The sequence below is a fragment of the Pleurodeles waltl genome, chromosome 3_1, assembly GCF_031143425.1.
Source record: "Pleurodeles waltl isolate 20211129_DDA chromosome 3_1, aPleWal1.hap1.20221129, whole genome shotgun sequence".
NCBI lineage: Eukaryota > Metazoa > Chordata > Amphibia > Caudata > Salamandridae > Pleurodeles > Pleurodeles waltl.
This window is the reverse complement of record NC_090440.1, coordinates 1,414,576,987-1,414,585,830: the sequence shown is the minus strand read 5'-3', so window position 1 is coordinate 1,414,585,830 and position 8,844 is coordinate 1,414,576,987. Positions and strand designations below refer to the sequence as shown.

Sequence of the window (8,844 nt, the reverse complement as noted above, 5' to 3'; positions counted from 1 at the left end):
TTGTAGTTTTTTCTGTTACTTGTATTTGATTGCCTGCTGTTTAAGTCAGTAAAGAAAGAGAAAGCATAATCGGAGCTCCGGTCCTGACATAGAATTCAAGTTGTGAGTGGGTGTTTATAACGACCAAGATTGAGCGCTGTGGAGTTCAGGCCAAGGCAAAGCAAGTTGCTTACAGAGCCTGTTAACGCCTCATAGCAGAGTTCAGAATATATGCTCATCCAATTTTTGGCATGTCTACAGAGAGCACTGGGGGACGAGATGGTCGAACTGTGATTATATATGAACATGTGTGAAGTAGGTACACAGCACTAATCCTTAACCGCACCTTTCAGTTATCATTCCCCTGCGTCTCGCGGGCGTTTCCACTTATTAACGGCAGTCGCATTCAGCCCCATACTCTTTATCTCACTTAACCCACCCACTGCACGATCCGACCCTTCTCTGAACAAAAACACACCTTTGTTTTCCTCCTCTCCTGCCCCGCCTCATCTCGCCTCATTCGCCTCCCCCTTTTCTGATTCGGGCCCGCCCTCCTGCATCATCTCGTTAGCCGCTGCTGGAAGTCGACTTCCCCATTGCCCCCAGTCTGCTGCTTAGGTCAGGTCTGGCGACACTGATGTCGGGTCCGCCTCCTGTCAACTCGCGGCCGTGCTCTCTCAAGGTAAGAGGGTCCCCGAGGCGTGGAGAGGGACTTAGTAGGTAACTAACCCTCTTTTGGTTTCTTTCAGGAGCGTATAGTTCTTCCATTCCTGGCGCTGTGTTCCCCGAGGATTACCCCTTCTTCTGATGAACACTGGTCATTGCTGGGTGGCGCGCTCAATGTCACCTCGCCCACCCCGACCCCATGTAAGTCCTGCCCTCGGCTTCTGACTCCACCCTTCCAGGCAGGGTTGTGGTATCGCATGGTTGTTGCCAGGTTTACAGCGCAGGGTGTATTGGGTTACATTGGTGTAGAATATTGGGTGATGAGGATGCAGGGCACAGAATGTTGAAGGGGTGGTCAAGTGGTGCCGAGCACTCCCGGCTAGGTGTACTGAGGGCGAAAGGCAGATGGTACTGAAAGCGCAGGCCATGAGGTGTTGAGTTTGTAACTCTCGTGACTCTGAGGACACAGTACTCGGAGCGCTATTGGCGCAGTTTCCGAGGCGCTGAGAGAGCAGGGTTTGCTGCGCTGATAGTGCAGGGAACGCGGTCCTCAGAATGCATTGCATAGGTTTAAGACACCGCAGAATATGGGTTAAGATAATTTTAATTCCCGTTGTGTTTAAGGCACAGCGCACGAGGTGCCGTCGGTACAAGTTACGGGGCACTGGGGGTGCAGGATTTGGAGTGCTGGGGCGCAGGGAGTGTGCGCCTCAGGAGACGTGGCTTGGGGTGCTCTAGGTGTCCTACGTGGAGTGCTGGTGAGGGTGTGGAGTGCATGACCTCTTTTGTCGACGGGACAAGGGTGGTAGTGTTGAGGGTTCAGGGAATGGACCCCAAGGCCCTTAGGTTTGATCATGAATTACATGGTGTGCTAATGTCGCAAGGATTGTAGTGCTGAGGGTTCGGGGTGTGAGGTGTTGAAGGCGATGGGCACAAGGTCCTCACAGTGGCGTGAATAAGGTCTTCGGTGTATAAATTATGTATTGTTGAGGGGTGTAGCTTGGCGTGGAGGGCAGACTATGTACTGCTGAGGGTGACTTAATCTGGACCTGTGGACTAGTGGTCGGGGAACTGGGAGGAAAGGTGTCCTCATGAGAGGAACTTGCACAGGTGTTGGGGGTGTGAAGGGAGAAGGGCAGATTCGTTCCTGGGTGAGTGGCAGACGCTCACACGAGGGACAGTCAGCAAGACAAAACACCTACTGTATGGGGTACTGGCACTAGCTGTGCTTTAAATAGGCAGGTTCAGAGGGCCGCACTTGTTTATTTTGGAAGGGAGAGTAGCTGCACCTATCTGCAGAGGTGCAATAGAAATCGGAGAGTATCGTCACTTTTTTAGTAGCATGCACTCTGTGACCATGAGCGCTTACATTTCCATATTCCAGTTTCGAGCACTAAGCCCAGTGCTGTTGAGCTGTTTTTTATAGACCGCCAATCCAGGGCGCAGGGGGTAAGGCGGGTTCTTGTGGCTATTTATTTTAGTTTACTGTACACAATTAGGTATAGTTTGTACCGATGGTTACAGTGCCATTATTTTTGTTCTTTGTTATCTCCGTTTGGCACCAGCAGATTGATTGCTGGCACACTGGGTCACACAACTTGACCGAGAGAGAACTTAAGTTCATCTTCTAGGACTGCGGGGTTGGAGGGGTCTATAGGGAAATCAGACAGTGCCCAATGGTCTGGTCTGACAGGCCAGTGTGTTGGATTTTTTATATTTGGGTCCTCTTGTATGGTCTCTTTGGTCGGTTTTTAATGTTGAGGTCCCTGATAGCACAAACATCGTCTGCAGCAACTCAAATCCTTGCAGTGTCCTATAACTTTCAAAAACACTTACATACTGTGTCTTGGAAACTCTGAAACTGTCCTATTTTGCACACATGGGTCGCTAATGGTGCCACATTTAGTTTGGGGGCGTGGGCCTATTTTCTGTCCTCGTTGAACTCATTAAAGCTGACTTGATAAACAGTGTTATTGGAGAAACAAATTTGAGGCCATTTTCAACCTGTACCTTGATTTAAAATGATGATTCGAAGCTGCAGGCTTGCTGTACTGTACGATTGTGAGTGTTAGATTTGCATTTGGGATTCGATTTAACAATGTCACCGCCTGCCCCTCGGAGAGAACTACAAGAAATAACTACGTAGCGATCTGGTAAACCGAGATGAGGGGAGGGGCGCGCAGAACACTGTTGTCAGTTGCAACACCGCGTTGGCAGAGAATGAAGCGTTGGCAGCTGGTATCTGGGCAAGTAAACAGCTGCAAGACTGGACTCTTTCCTGGACTGAAACATGTACCAAGCAGAACATTTACGAATTTATGACGTAACGCAGCGCTGCATCAAAAGCCGAGATAAAAAATGGCACCATATCCATTATAACATGGCACTATTTTTCTCTCCACCACCGATGGCGCACTTTGGGATGCTATGCAGGAATGCGCATACCCTGGTGCGTGCTAGCTAGCATAGATTTTATACTGAAAGAAATGCCTTCCAGTAAAAAAAAAAATGAAATACTATGCTTTGATGAAGTTAAACACGTTTTCCACTCTGTATGCGTGCTGTACAGTGCAGCATGCATGCAAAGTTTGAAAATTATGGAGAAATTAAAAAAAATCTCGTCGGTTACACTTGCCTCGAGGAGGTGTAAGGGTTTGGCGCAAATGCATCTTCACTTGTTAGTAGAAAGGGATTTGCATCCAAAGCCAGGAGTGTCTGCATTGGGAGCCCATGTACTACACCACCTTGACCCAACATAGCACAAAGCAGCAAATAGTGCTGCTTTGCTTTACTTTAGGCAATTTCCCAACGCAAATCATGATTTAGAATAGAAAGTTAGGTCCAGACTTTCTAACACTTTGCAACAGGATTGTATTACTTTTGTAAGCAAACCCTGTGCAAAGTGTTATGGCGGGATTTACTATGAAGACCAATCAGCAGTTCCATTGGAAAGAGGAGCCAAAGTAACACAAAAAAGCACTATTCCATACTTTGTGCTACCTTGTGTTAAGGAAACATTCCGTGGGTGGTATATATGTGTTCTCAGTCACCGCCCATGGGTTTTGACACAAATTCCTATCTGCTAAAAAGTGTAACGGGTATTTGCACCAAGCCCTTGCACCTCCTCGAGATAAGCATAATGGAGGAAAAATGTTTCAAATGTTTTGATACTTGTTAAACTTTGCATGTGTGTGTTGCATTGCACAGCAGATGTACAAAGCTGAAAACGTATTTAAAACAATATTTATACAGGAAGGCACCCCTTCCAGTACAAATTTTTTGACAGAAAAGCACACACCCTTGCACTGCGTTGCAAGGGTATGTGCTCTGGTGCATGGACGTAGGGTGTCCAGACATCCTGGTTTTGGCCAGACAGTCCATTTTTTTTCAAGACTCTCCTGGTGTCCTGACGCTTTCTGTCAAAACAAAGACACATCCCAATTTTTGAGAAAGGGTCGGATGAACATGCACATTAATGTCACAGTTGTGCAGGCTCATGTTTCATCTGGTCCTCTTATCAGAACAGAGACACAAATTTTACAGTCACCTACTGTGCTGCCACGGCTCATTCGAGCAGCACAGAAAGATTTAATGAGGGGTGAATGAGGTCTGCAAAGCCCTTGAGCCAAGGCCAAGCTGATAAGCGGTCAAACCCTGGAGCTTTTGATAGCAGTGGAGAGATGGCATTGGGTCGGGAGGTATATTTATTTAATTTTATATATATATATATATATATTTTATTGTACATTAAAAAAACATCAAAATTCACTGAAAGAAACAAAGGTTACAGCGACGTTATAGTTAGGAAATAGAATATAAAAAAAATTCAAATGTAATAAAAAAAAAACAAAGGTTACTGGGACGTTATAGTTAGGCTCATATTTCACACGTACAAAACCATAGAAATTCAGCAGTTATAGTTACCTGAACTAACTATAACTTGCATCCCATAATGCACTTCTTATGACCTCACATATTACATCAGTTATGACATGGTCAGTGATATCACTGTTGACATCATCCCCAGAACCACTCACACACCTACTCATGCCCACATACAAACTATCATACATCCACATACATACATCTACTCACATACCCATTCACAGATCCAAAAACTACATGCATGGACCCGCTGACTCACTCACGCAACAGCTAACACAACCACTCACTCACCTATATCAGTACTCGGTCAGCTATTCACACACTCATAAGCTACTCACACACCCACTCACAGACCCATACAGCCACTCACACATCCAGTCATAGACCTGTGCAACAACTTACATACCTACTAACAGACCCACACATCCACTCATACACCCACTCCATCACACATACAACCACTCACACACCCACACACAAAGCCATACAGTCACTGGCACAGCCACTCACTCACCAGTACAGTCATTTACAAAACCATTCACTCACCCATATAACTACTGATACACCCACTCACTCACCTGTACAGGCACTCACTCACCCATACGGCCTCTCACACACCACTCACTCAATGAAACAGCTACTCATACATCCACTCAATCTCCCATAGAGTGACTGACACAACCACTCAGTAATGCTCAAAGGCACTAATACACCCACTCACTCACCCATACAGTCACTGACTCACTCACTGATACAGTCACTAACATATCCAGTCAGTCACCTTTACAAGCACCTACACTCCTACTTAATCACCGTACAGCTACTCACACACCCAATCACTCAACCAATGCAACCACTTGCTCACCCATACAGCTAATTACACATCCATTCATTCCCCAATACAGCAAATGACTCAAACACTCACTCACCCATAGACCCACTGACACATCACTCACACATCCATGCAACCACTTACACCCACTGATGATGTCATCAGTGATGTTACTGAGCATGTCATGAGTGATATAATATGTGAGATCATAAGCAGTGCATTACAGGGGCACAAGTTATAGTTGCCTCAGGTGACTATAACTGCTGCATTCCCATGGTTTTGTACGTGTGAAATGTGTTGTCAGCCATCTTGGGACTCGGCTGAAGCCTAGTCCAAAACAAAAGGTAAAAGTAAGGAAAAGGGGCCAGGGTACGAACACCCTGACCCCTTATCTCTGGTGGTGGGGTCCCAAAGGGACCTCCGAAGGCTAAACAGCATTTTTTATTTTATTTAAAAGACAGAGTGGCGGTGGATCTGCGGATCTGCAATAAAAAAAAAACTAAAAAAAAAAAAGAGCGGGCTCCCACGTGTCGTTACTGTAATGCCTCTGGTGGGCCAAGTCCTGGGGGCTTTTATATAAAAAGTCACAGGGGTGTCCTGGCCCCCTCCGGCTTTCCTGGGGGACCGTCACCTCCCCAGGTCTTATGAGTTGTATGCAGGTGGCATGTGCCACCGCGCTGCCCAGGTGACCACCTCCTACCGGGACAATAAATGTAGTTGATGCGGGGGCCTATGACCCCCACACCCTGGGGGCCTCCACCCTCTGGGGTTACACGGAATTTTGAGTGGGGTAGATGCATGACCCCCATGTCCCACAGACCACTGCCTGCCTGGGGCAAATAAAAAAAAAAAAACGAAAGGCGGTCCCTTTGTGTCCCCCAAGCCCTGGGGACCACCACCTCCCCAGGGCTTTGTGCACAGTTGGAGGGCAGGCCGCACAGCACCCCTCTTAGAGCCACAGATGGACCTGGGGACTGCCATCCCCAAGACCCGCCCTCTATGTCCCAGGATGGACAGGGATGAAAAGCTTCAGGAAGCATTAAGCGTCTGTCAAAGCAGCTCCGTTCTTGCTGAAATAATGGCACTGCAAGCGAAGCCTTAAGGCTTCACCCGCAGTGCCAGGTAGCCCGTAAGGGCTTTTTATTAATAAAAAAAATAATAATAACTAAATAAATATATAGGGACTTCAGTGGAGCCCTTGAGGGCTCCCTCGTGATCCCAGATAGCCCATAAAGAGCTAAAACAAATATTATAAAAAAACATAGCTCAGCGTGAAGGTCACAGATCTTCACAGTGAGCTTTGGGGGTTTGAGTTCTACTGGACTAATGTCCCTCTTTATTTCTTTTTTTTTCAATAAAAAAAATTATTGTAGTTTAAAAAAAATAAAAAATACTTTTTTATTTTAGATCAAAGACAAATATCTAATTCTAACTATATGAGATAATAAAGCCTAAAAAACTCTATCTCTTTCCCTCTCACTTTCTTTCTCTCTTTCTGTCTCTTTCAATCAATTTCTCCCACTCACTGTTTTTCTATGCCATGCACATCTAATTACTCCACATATTACATCATTGAAGACACCTTCTATAGCATCTTGATATTATCATTGCAACATTTGCAATAACATTATTGATGAGAAAACTGTGCATGACGAAGGCGCAAGTAATAGTTACCTTAGGCCATGAGTTATAGTTACTTGATTTAACCATAACTGTAACTGCTGAATTTCAATGGTCTTATGCAAGTAAATTCAGAACCTAACTATAATGTGCCTATAACCTTTTTTTTGTTACTTGATAGATAGATAGTCCTATTTCTATGTTTGTACCTGTCCCATTTTTTGGTTCTGAAAATCTGGTTACCCTACGTGTGGAACCTAAATGATTTCAGCACTGGGGGAGAGAAAAATACCACCATAGCTTAATAGATATGGCCCTGTTTTCTACTCTCCCTTTGATTTAGCCTAGTGCAACAGCTTTGGATGCTGTGCTGTGTTGTATCGCATTTTAGTACATTTCCCTCTAAATCTCAGCACAACACTTTGCCCCAGGTTTGTGTGACTTTTGTGACACAAACCCAGTGCAAATTGTTAGTAAATTTCCCCCAAGTGTACTTGAAAACACACATCCATAACATTGACTTTTGGGCGAGAAATCTGAGCCATTATGCATGTGTTCCTTTCATCCACATTCAATGTCACTCTTTGAATCCTGGAACATGTTTTTAGTGCATATATTTAGTAGCAGGCACACTTTATAAAATGTGTGTAAATTTGTCCTAGTAAAAAGGTACCATCCTGGCTTATCCCTCTTTCTTGTTCTGTTTCTGTTAAGGCACCGTCTCAGTGGTCCCATTTAGATATATGAGAGCCAGGTTTGGGCCTCAAGGGCTGGATAAGACCCCAGTCCTAAGCAGTGGCGTAACACAAAATGATGATCCCCCCTGCAGGATGTGATGAGGGAACCCGAGTCTCCCATATCTTACAGATATTCATTGGTCTTGGGCTGAATGAGCCATACGCTGATGAATTTGAGGGTCCTTGGGAGGATTAGGCCCCCCTCCCTCTCCACAGGGGCTGCAGGGGCGTGCATTACGCCCTTGGTGCTGAGTACATGGGCCTAGCTAGGATCATTGACTCAAACACTGGACTTAAATGCAGAAATGGCAAGCGCGATGCAGGCTCCTATTAGACTGTTTAAGACCTTTGGGTTTCTTAGACAACACAAGCCCCAGTGCGGAGCTATCTCGGACTAATGGGGACACCCAAAGATTGCAAAAACGAGGCCAGTGCAGGAACGCGTACAGCGTATAGAATATCTTGTCTTCACCAGCCCCTACAGTGCACCTTGCCTGATGCTTTTAAGAGTGACCTGGTTGCGACCTAGTCTATTGCCTCTTAGATGCCTAATTTATGGCTGTTGTTGAATTGGAAGTATAGTATAACCCTCTTGTATTTAAAATATTCTCCAATTCCAAGGCACTACTTGCGCACTGTCCAACAACAGGAGTGTATGTCAGTGATAAAATACTTCAGACAAACTATTCCAATGATGGCGTATAATAATTTCTAATGGTATTTTTTTTTCTTTTTATCAGAACAAGGCCTGTCGCCGAAGGGAACCCATTCTCCGCTTCGCGGCCGGCCCGGAAGACCCTCACACTTTGTATTTTGATTGTACGTCCCGTGATTCGGCAATGAGAAACGGGGGTGGGTGGAGCCTGATTGCTAATTAAAATGCCTCTACGACTAAGACGTCAATTTATTTCAAGTTGATGTGAAATGCTTACAATTGGCGACTCACGTGCAAAGGCGGCGCCTGTGATACCACTGTAACTCTTTTAATTCCAACAGAGAGTGTTTCATCTCTACTTTCCACCTTTAGAAGTTGTTCTCTTTCCAGTTATTTTTATAACTTGAAAAGGGACACTGAATAATTAACTTGACAGCAGTGAACCAGCCTTAAAGTGCTTTGAGGCTGGA

General features: G+C 45.4%; 1 long non-coding RNA gene across 1 annotated transcript; it reads left to right on the top strand.

Annotated features, from left to right (window-relative positions):
• Positions 1 to 503: 503 nt before the first annotated feature.
• On the top strand, positions 504 to 8,614 carry LOC138285248 (uncharacterized). The gene is made up of 3 exons (XR_011201551.1): positions 504 to 661; positions 729 to 846; positions 8,460 to 8,614. It is a non-coding gene; the product is annotated as an uncharacterized lncRNA (long non-coding RNA).
• Positions 8,615 to 8,844: the final 230 nt, after the last annotated feature.